We start from the raw sequence: 7,872 nt of genomic DNA, 5'->3' as shown, positions 1-7,872 counted from the left end.
GACGCTTCCCTGGGATACTGCTCTGCCGCGGTGCCTCACTCCTGCCCCAGGGCTGCAGGACCCCACTAGGGATGGCAGGGGAGTTCAGCCTCCGGCCTGTTCGGTCTATGGACATTGCTAACCAGGGGCACAGTTAGTGCCAGCTGTGATGATGTGTTGGGAGGCAGGATTAGGTTTGTGTGACTCACCCCTGTGCACTAGGACTAAGGCAGTAACACATTTCACCCAGGCCACCAACCAGCTGTCACAAGGTTACAATTTTGAGGGCTGTTCTAATCCAGTTGGCTGATCCTGACATACCTAAGGCACTCATCTGGGGCCTTACAGCATGACAGGCTGAGCGTCTGCAACCCCCCTTGACTTCTGTAGGTGAGGCAAGGGGGTCAGCACCCCTCCAGGTAAAGCAGAATGTTAAAACCAAATGAAAGATGTGCTCCTGCTCCTGCTGAGGCTGGGGGAGTTTTTGGCCCTACTTTCAGTGGAAACAGGCTAGGGTATAATTGTTTACAGTTTAAGAAAAGTAACCTTTTTAAAATGCATATATTTCCCATCAATGCTTCTTTTAATCTGCAATCTCCCCTCTGGCTCCCCAGGGAGGCCATGTTAGTAAATAAAAAATGACAGATGATAAAAAGACACTAAATTAGGAAAATTAGACAAGCAAAAGTAACAGATACAAGGCTTTCCTGCATCATTTCAAGTGTGTTAGTCACTTTTCTAATTTGCTTAGCAAGGGTTAATGCAAACACTAATAAAAAGTGGTTTACGGGCACAGATACAATTCAAGTTTACTTTGCAACTTCTATTTAAAATGAAACAAGCCAACCATAAAACAGGTCTAAAACTGGGTTATATCTAGAAGCTTTTCCCTTTGAAACCATAACACACTCATCTTGCTCTGATGTCTGCAAGAATTCAGCCAGCTGATGATGGTTAGGCTGAGGGGAGAATGGGAAGAGCTAATATTATTTAAAACAACACTTTACAATTTAGAAGCACTGAGCTATTAGCTTCTATTGTTTGGAACATACCCTTGTTGTTTCTTAGGACTTGTCTACACTGTGGGCTGGCTTGATGGGCAGCGATCAATCCAGCGGGGGTCGATTTATTGTGTCTAGCATAAATGCGATAAATCGACTGCTGATCGCTCTACTGTCGACTCCAGTACTCCACGTCAACGAGAAGCACAAGGGGAATAGACGGGAGAGCATCTCCCCTCGACACAAGGCAGTGAAGACCCTGCGGTAAGTAGATCTAAGTACGTCGACTTCAGCTATGTGAAGTTGCGTAACTTAGTTTGACACCACCCAATAGCGTAGACCAGCCCTTAGACTAGGGCCTGGTTCAGTAATTGACTCTGCACAAACCAATCCCTGTGCGTGCCTTCATGGATCAGCTTGCAGAATCCAGGCCTTGATTGTAAACTCTTCAGGAGAGGGACCATGTTTCCTATTTTGTAAAGTGCATAGCACAAGAGGCTCCTTCTCCTGACTGGGGCCTTTGATTGTGACTGTGACACAAATAATAAATAATCCTGTTTCCATAAAGTGGCACTAATCTGTGAAAGATCAAAATGTCTTTCTGTACCATGATGTCTTGAGATATTTTACACAGTGGAAGAAAACAAAATAGCAGGGAATGAAAACTGAGTAAATATGTAAAGTTAGATACTAAGTATAAACACAGAGCAGATATCAAGGCAACAAATCTGGATTTAAACTCATTTCATTTCAACCGAACACTGGGGGACAGCGTCTCATTGATGGGGAGCCCTGACATTACTTGCCTTTGGTTCCCATTGTTGGGATTATTGTTTTAAGCCGTGCTTAATTGTCATGTCTCTACGGCCACATCAAAAGTCAAGGAGATTAGGTTACAGGGAGTGTTTAATGTCAAAATACAAAATAAATAGAATGGAAGCTGGAAAAGGTACCCTACTTCTTGAGATTTCTGCTCAGGCTTTTGCCTCAAACATTTTCTATTTTTAAAGATTGCTTTTTTAATGATAGCGTTTCTTTGATTTAAACTTTCCTTTCCCCAAATGACTTCACTGTTTTCCTACAGCAGCACAAAAGGGTTAATATTCATTCTTTAATGGCAAATATGGTATAAGTTATGCAAGCTTCTTAAGTATCTTGGTGACCTGTAGATGGCTACAGGAGAATTTTATTATTTACTGACTTGCCAAACATTTATCGCTTGTAACTAGAAAACTAGGAAACAGATATTAAGTCTGACGTCCTTATCTGTGATTGTATGGAAAGTTCCTACCGTACAGCATGTATATATCAATCACAATTAAACATTTCTCTATTTATTTATTTTTAAAAATGGATTTCATGTTGGTGAAAGGTGTCAGACTGACAGACCTGAATAATGAAATCGTCTCTGCCCACAGAGCAGGTTCCACATGGCCAGTGACAGGACAAACTTCCCCCACACTGTGACCTTGACCTGGAGGGTAGGAAAGGAATTTAGTTTCCATGGTCCGTTCAGACCTCTGCCACTCTGCTGGTGTTGTCAAAAAGGGAGCCAGTCAGTGCCAACCTGTGTGCATAGATTTTGTGGTGAATTCCTATTCACTAGGAACTGGGCTGAGAACCCCGGCACAGGATACAAAACAGCCATCAGGTGATAAAGTTCATTTATTACCAGCCTGGACTGGATTAGAATGCATGACCTAGAAATGAAATACTTTGTTATACCAACTCCCTGAGCCATCTGGTGCCTGCAAATAAACATTTCTAAGTGACATTAAATGATCGTTTTTTAAGTACATTGATATGACTGAAAACAAGATTGTGCTGGATCTAATGGCTCTGACCGCAGCATCAGGATTTCTGTTCCGTGCCTATTTAGGAACTTCATTGACTTTGAATAGCCTTGAGCTGGATTCTCATCTCATTCTCACCAGTTTTGCACTGGTTTAACTCCATTCACTTCACTGGAGATACACCAAATTAAATCAGGAGTGAGATTCCCAGAACTTTATGCAGTATTCTAGGTGCAGTCAGTGGGCCTGCTTTCTAAGAGGTAGAAAGACATCAAGAAATAAGAGGGAATTCAGGGAAGGGCAATAAAACTGAGGACAATCCTGGAAGTACTGAAATGAAAAAAAAAACTACATTTTTTCCCTCCAGAAGTTCAGTTATGCACTTGTGCACCTAAATTTTGCGTGCATTTCTGTGCTGGCAGTATATGCAATTATTGCACTTGCAAAACATAAAGAGCTAACTGAGATGTGTCCTAAATGATGGTGTAAGTTGCATGTGGTTAAATCAGCATCAATTGACCAAATCTTGGTCCTATTGACATGAAATGTAGTTTTGCCCTAGACTTCAATGAGTTAGTGTGGTAAAAGTGAGGGCAAGTCTACACTTAAAACACTGCACTGGTGCAGCTGTGCTGCTGTAGAACGTTAATGAAGGTGCTCTAGATTGATGGGAGAGAGCTCTCTCATCAGCGTAGTTAATCCATCCCCCTGAGAGGCAGTAGCTATGTTGGCGGGAGAAGCTCTCCCCCCGACATAGCACTGTCTACCTGGGTGGCATAGGCACCGACTTTCTAATGTGCTGAGGGGTGCTCCTTCCCCAGCTCCGCCCCAGGCCCAAGCCCCACTCCACCTCTTCCTCCAAAGCCCCACCCCACCTCTCCCCGCCCCCATCCTGCCTCTTCCCACCCCGTTCCACCCCTCCCCTAAGTGCACGGTGGCCTTGCTCCTTCCCTCCTCCCCCAGTGCCTCCTGCATGCTGCGGAGCAGCTGATCCACAGCAGGAACCAGTATTCCACAAAAGATTGGTACCACTAGGGCTTCTAAACAAAAGAGAAAAATTAGAAGAGTATGAAAAAAACCCCAGTATGACAACACAAATGAGAAACCAGTGACCTAAATATATTCTGCACATGTTTTCTCTGCATGGTTTGCTTTTTTTCACTGTAGTGTACTTCGTGAACAACAGTTAGCTCTGGCATAAGGAAATTTAAATCTACAGGAGCTGGGCCCATTTATGCCAGGGATGAATTTTGGCTCTTGTTTCTTCCAAACATTTCTGCTCCTCACCGTGAGTCTCCTTCAGCTTCTTTAGTGGTGCCCGAGTCTGCTTTGGAGTTTGACTCTGCTTTGCATACTGGTTGCGGAGGAGAAGCCTGAGACTCTGCTATGGCAGATTTCTTTCCCCGGGGTATAGAGAGTTGAAGAATGGGATTAGGTTATCTGTTCTGGTTGTCCATCAGATCTTTATCTTTAGCCATCTCATCCATTCTCCCACCTGGCCACTCTGGCATTTTGCTCCCTATTCCAGCAGAATATTTTGCTGGAATCTTTCCAGGCTCATCCCTAGCATGGTTTCACTCTAACATTTTGAATCATTTACTACCTCCATAATATATTATTGGCCTTAATTTTGTTCTTTCCCTTTCATGACCTTGTATAGTTCTATGATAAATGCATCCACATTTTAAGGGCCACAGTGGCCAGTAGCTAGAAGGGCTACAGTAAAATTAAATAAAATAAAGCAGACTGAAGACATCCTAGAGTGCAGTCCAGGGAAACTACATGTCCCAGCACCAGTGGGTCCATCTTTAGCTGAGCAGTTTTATACAGCTTTCCTCATGCCAGAATAAATGCTTTCATTGCAGAACTCTTTTCGTGACTAATGTATGTTAGGAGAGAGCGTGCTATCTGGTTAGTCCAGGTGACAGAGTCAGAACTCCTGGATTCTATCAGACTCCAGCACTGGCTTGCTGTATGAGCTTGGGCAGTTACGTCACCCCTCTGTGCTTCAGTTTCCCCATTTGTAAAATAGGGATGTTAATAATGACCTACCTCACAAGGTATGTGAGTGACTTCTTATATGTCTGAGTGTCTAAGCATACTTCTGAGCAAGTGAAAACAAACAGTAAATAAAAGTCCACAGGATGCTTTGAGGTATTCATCTGCCAGGCACTAAAAAAGGGCACAGTATTAATATTCTTAGGCTAGTCAGGCTCCTCCCATGCTTCCCCGTATAACTGCTGTACTGCCGTTAGCCTTTCTGTACAGCTGTCTGTGGCAAAAGTGACACATCAGAGCGATTAGTCATTGGAGTGTGTCAGCCTCCACCACCCCACGTACCCGACCCCCCAACTGCTCCAAACACGCACAGTAAAATATTTCAGCCCAAGCCCATTGTGAAGTAGCCCTGTCTCCATCTCCCATGCTGTCATCCCTTGACCTTTCTTTCACATGAGCTGGTGGTCACTATAAAACCCTGAGCGAAAACAGCATCACTATTAAATAGCACTAATTTGTCTCCAGCCTCGCCCTCCCCCACCAATTTAACGTTTAAACCAGCTGAAGTTTACAACAAATCAAAACCTCCCTATAGACTCAGATTGTCTAAATACAGAAAACAGGAAGTGAGTAACCTTCAACAGGAAATAGTTCAGCTGATGGAGGCCAAGACCCAAGGCCCAGTGCCTTTCAGGCCTGCCCGGAGCAACGCCAGACAAAGTGTGTGATCTATTGAAATGGACACTCAGGGTTTCAGATGAGGGAGTGGCTCGGGGAAGGGCCTCTTTTATGCTTCTCTTGTGGTTAAGTTGAGACTGTTTCAAGAAAGGGGATGAGGTTAATGTCTGTGACGAACAATAGATGGGTAGATGTTGGGCTTCAGTGGTGAGGGGAGGGGGGAGGGAGGAAGAACCCAGGAAGAGGGGGAGGAGAAGAAAAAGGTGACTGGAATTGAAGTGACTGCATATTGCTTCCTATGGAGGTGATAAAGTAAAGCAGTGTCAGGGACTGCATTGGGATGTTTCCAGCCTACAGGGGTGGGAAGGGTTTTTGAACTCAAGCCCAATCAATGAGAAAGGAGGCTATTTCATTTCCTAGGCACATATAATTTAAAAAAAATGTTTTTTTATAGAAGTTTTTTCTTTCCAGGAAGAATTCAGAAGTGATTTACAGACTATATATGTAGGGATCACATTACCCACCATTGAAATACAGCCCTCTCTGGGGTGGAACATGGCAGCTGTTTGAACACTGCACAGCAATGGTTTTTAGGAGGGGAATATGAAGAACAATGTCTCTAACTGAAACTGAAGAGGTAATTTCCGGACAGAGGCTAGACTCCATCAAGTTTAAGCTTTGCTCAGATTCTAGATTCGCAACTCCCTCAGCATCACAAAAACACAAAAGAAATTGGGACACAGACACCCCTCTATCCCATCTGCTTTTCTTCTCCAGGACTGAAGAAAGCTGAGTGCATGTTATCTCTCCTTCAGATATAACCCTGCCATGCACACTGCCGACAGGGTTAATGGAAAAACACACCAGGCGTGGCAGCTGGGAGCTGGACACCTCCTTTACTTGCTCACTGTAGTCTACTCTATACCCATACTCAGATGGGGATTTCACTCTGTCCTAATCACCACTGGGCTGGAGAACCATCAGCAGCCTGGGCCACACAAAATCAAGATTGAAAAAGGGAAAAAGAAAAGGAAGGCATGCCGTGACCTGTGACCTAAAGTTTAGCAATACCATGTGGGAAAGCTGGGTTCGAGTGGTCAGTCCTGGTGACTTGTCCCTGGGTTGGGGCTGAGGGTTATACACAGGCAAGTACACTCATCTGCTGATGGGCAGGGGAGAGAAAGGAAAGTCTCCTAGAAGTCTGGATTAGCAAGAGGTGGTATAGAGGGGCTCTGGAGGGTATCCATCTTGAATCCTCAGCTGGACTGGAGGAAGCTTTATCATGAGGCCTCAAGGGAAGAGGGATATAATATGGGGGATTTGGAGTCCTTACAGTTCAGTCAGGAATGTGAAGATTGCTTCTCCACCTCATCCTCAGAAGAAAAGTGTTAAATATAGGGAATGGAAATGTTAATTCACAGAATAAAGTCCCCTAATCCCAGAGCGATGAGTGTCGTCTAAATGCCAAGATAAAGATAAAATGCACGCAGGATCTCTGCACTGAATGCCACATTTTCAAACTTTGATGCCTGAGAAAAATGTGCAGGAAATGGCCGTGTGCACTGGGGGATGAGGGTAGCACATTGCCGGAGGAGTGTGGGGTGTGTGGAGGGAGGAAAGTGAGAGGTTAGGCAAGTTTTTGCAGGTGCCCTCTTGCATTCATTTGAATTACTGGCCAAAAGTTACATTATGTTTGAAATCCCTCCTTAAAACTCTCCTTTGCCATGATGCCTACAAAAAAAACTTGACAACAGTTAGGTGGCTGGTGTGCCAAGATCACACCTTATCATGCTGCCCACTGTTGTCTCATTGTTTCCTTGTAACTCCCCTGTCTGTCTGTACCCATCTGTTGTCTCTTGTCTTATATTGAGATTGTAAACTCTTTGAGACAGAAACCATCTTTTTATTCTGTGTTTGTGCAGCGCCTAGCACATGGGGTTCTGGTCCTTGACTAGGCCTCCTAGATGCTATGGTAATATAAATAATAATAATAACAGTACAAAACTGTTAAAACAATAGTACACGACTGTAAAAAATAAAAGGCAGATTCTCCTCTCGCTTACACTGTTTTTTCACCACTGTATCTTTGCCAATTTAAACAGATGTCCTTCTAGTTTGCATGGGCATATCAGAGAGCAGAATCAGACCCAATACATGTGTTTCTCAGTGATTTTGTCATTTGCACTGACATGGTTTTTTGTTTGTTTTTTAACTAACAGTCAATAAATTTACGGCTGGCTGGCAAACTAGCTGGGCAGAGGAAGAGGCTCTCCAATCAGAAGGGGATTCCCTGCCTCTCTGGGGAGAATTCTGTTTTTTCCTCTCACATCAGGTTTCCCCTTTGTTCTCTAGTGGGCAGGTGTTGTCCCACTGGGATGTGGAAAAGGGCAGGCGCTGATCTCATGACAGATATCCCCACTCAT

Source organism: Chelonia mydas, chromosome 7 (genome assembly GCF_015237465.2).
Source record: "Chelonia mydas isolate rCheMyd1 chromosome 7, rCheMyd1.pri.v2, whole genome shotgun sequence".
Lineage (NCBI taxonomy): Eukaryota > Metazoa > Chordata > Testudines > Cheloniidae > Chelonia > Chelonia mydas.
This window is presented reverse-complemented; position numbering follows the sequence as displayed.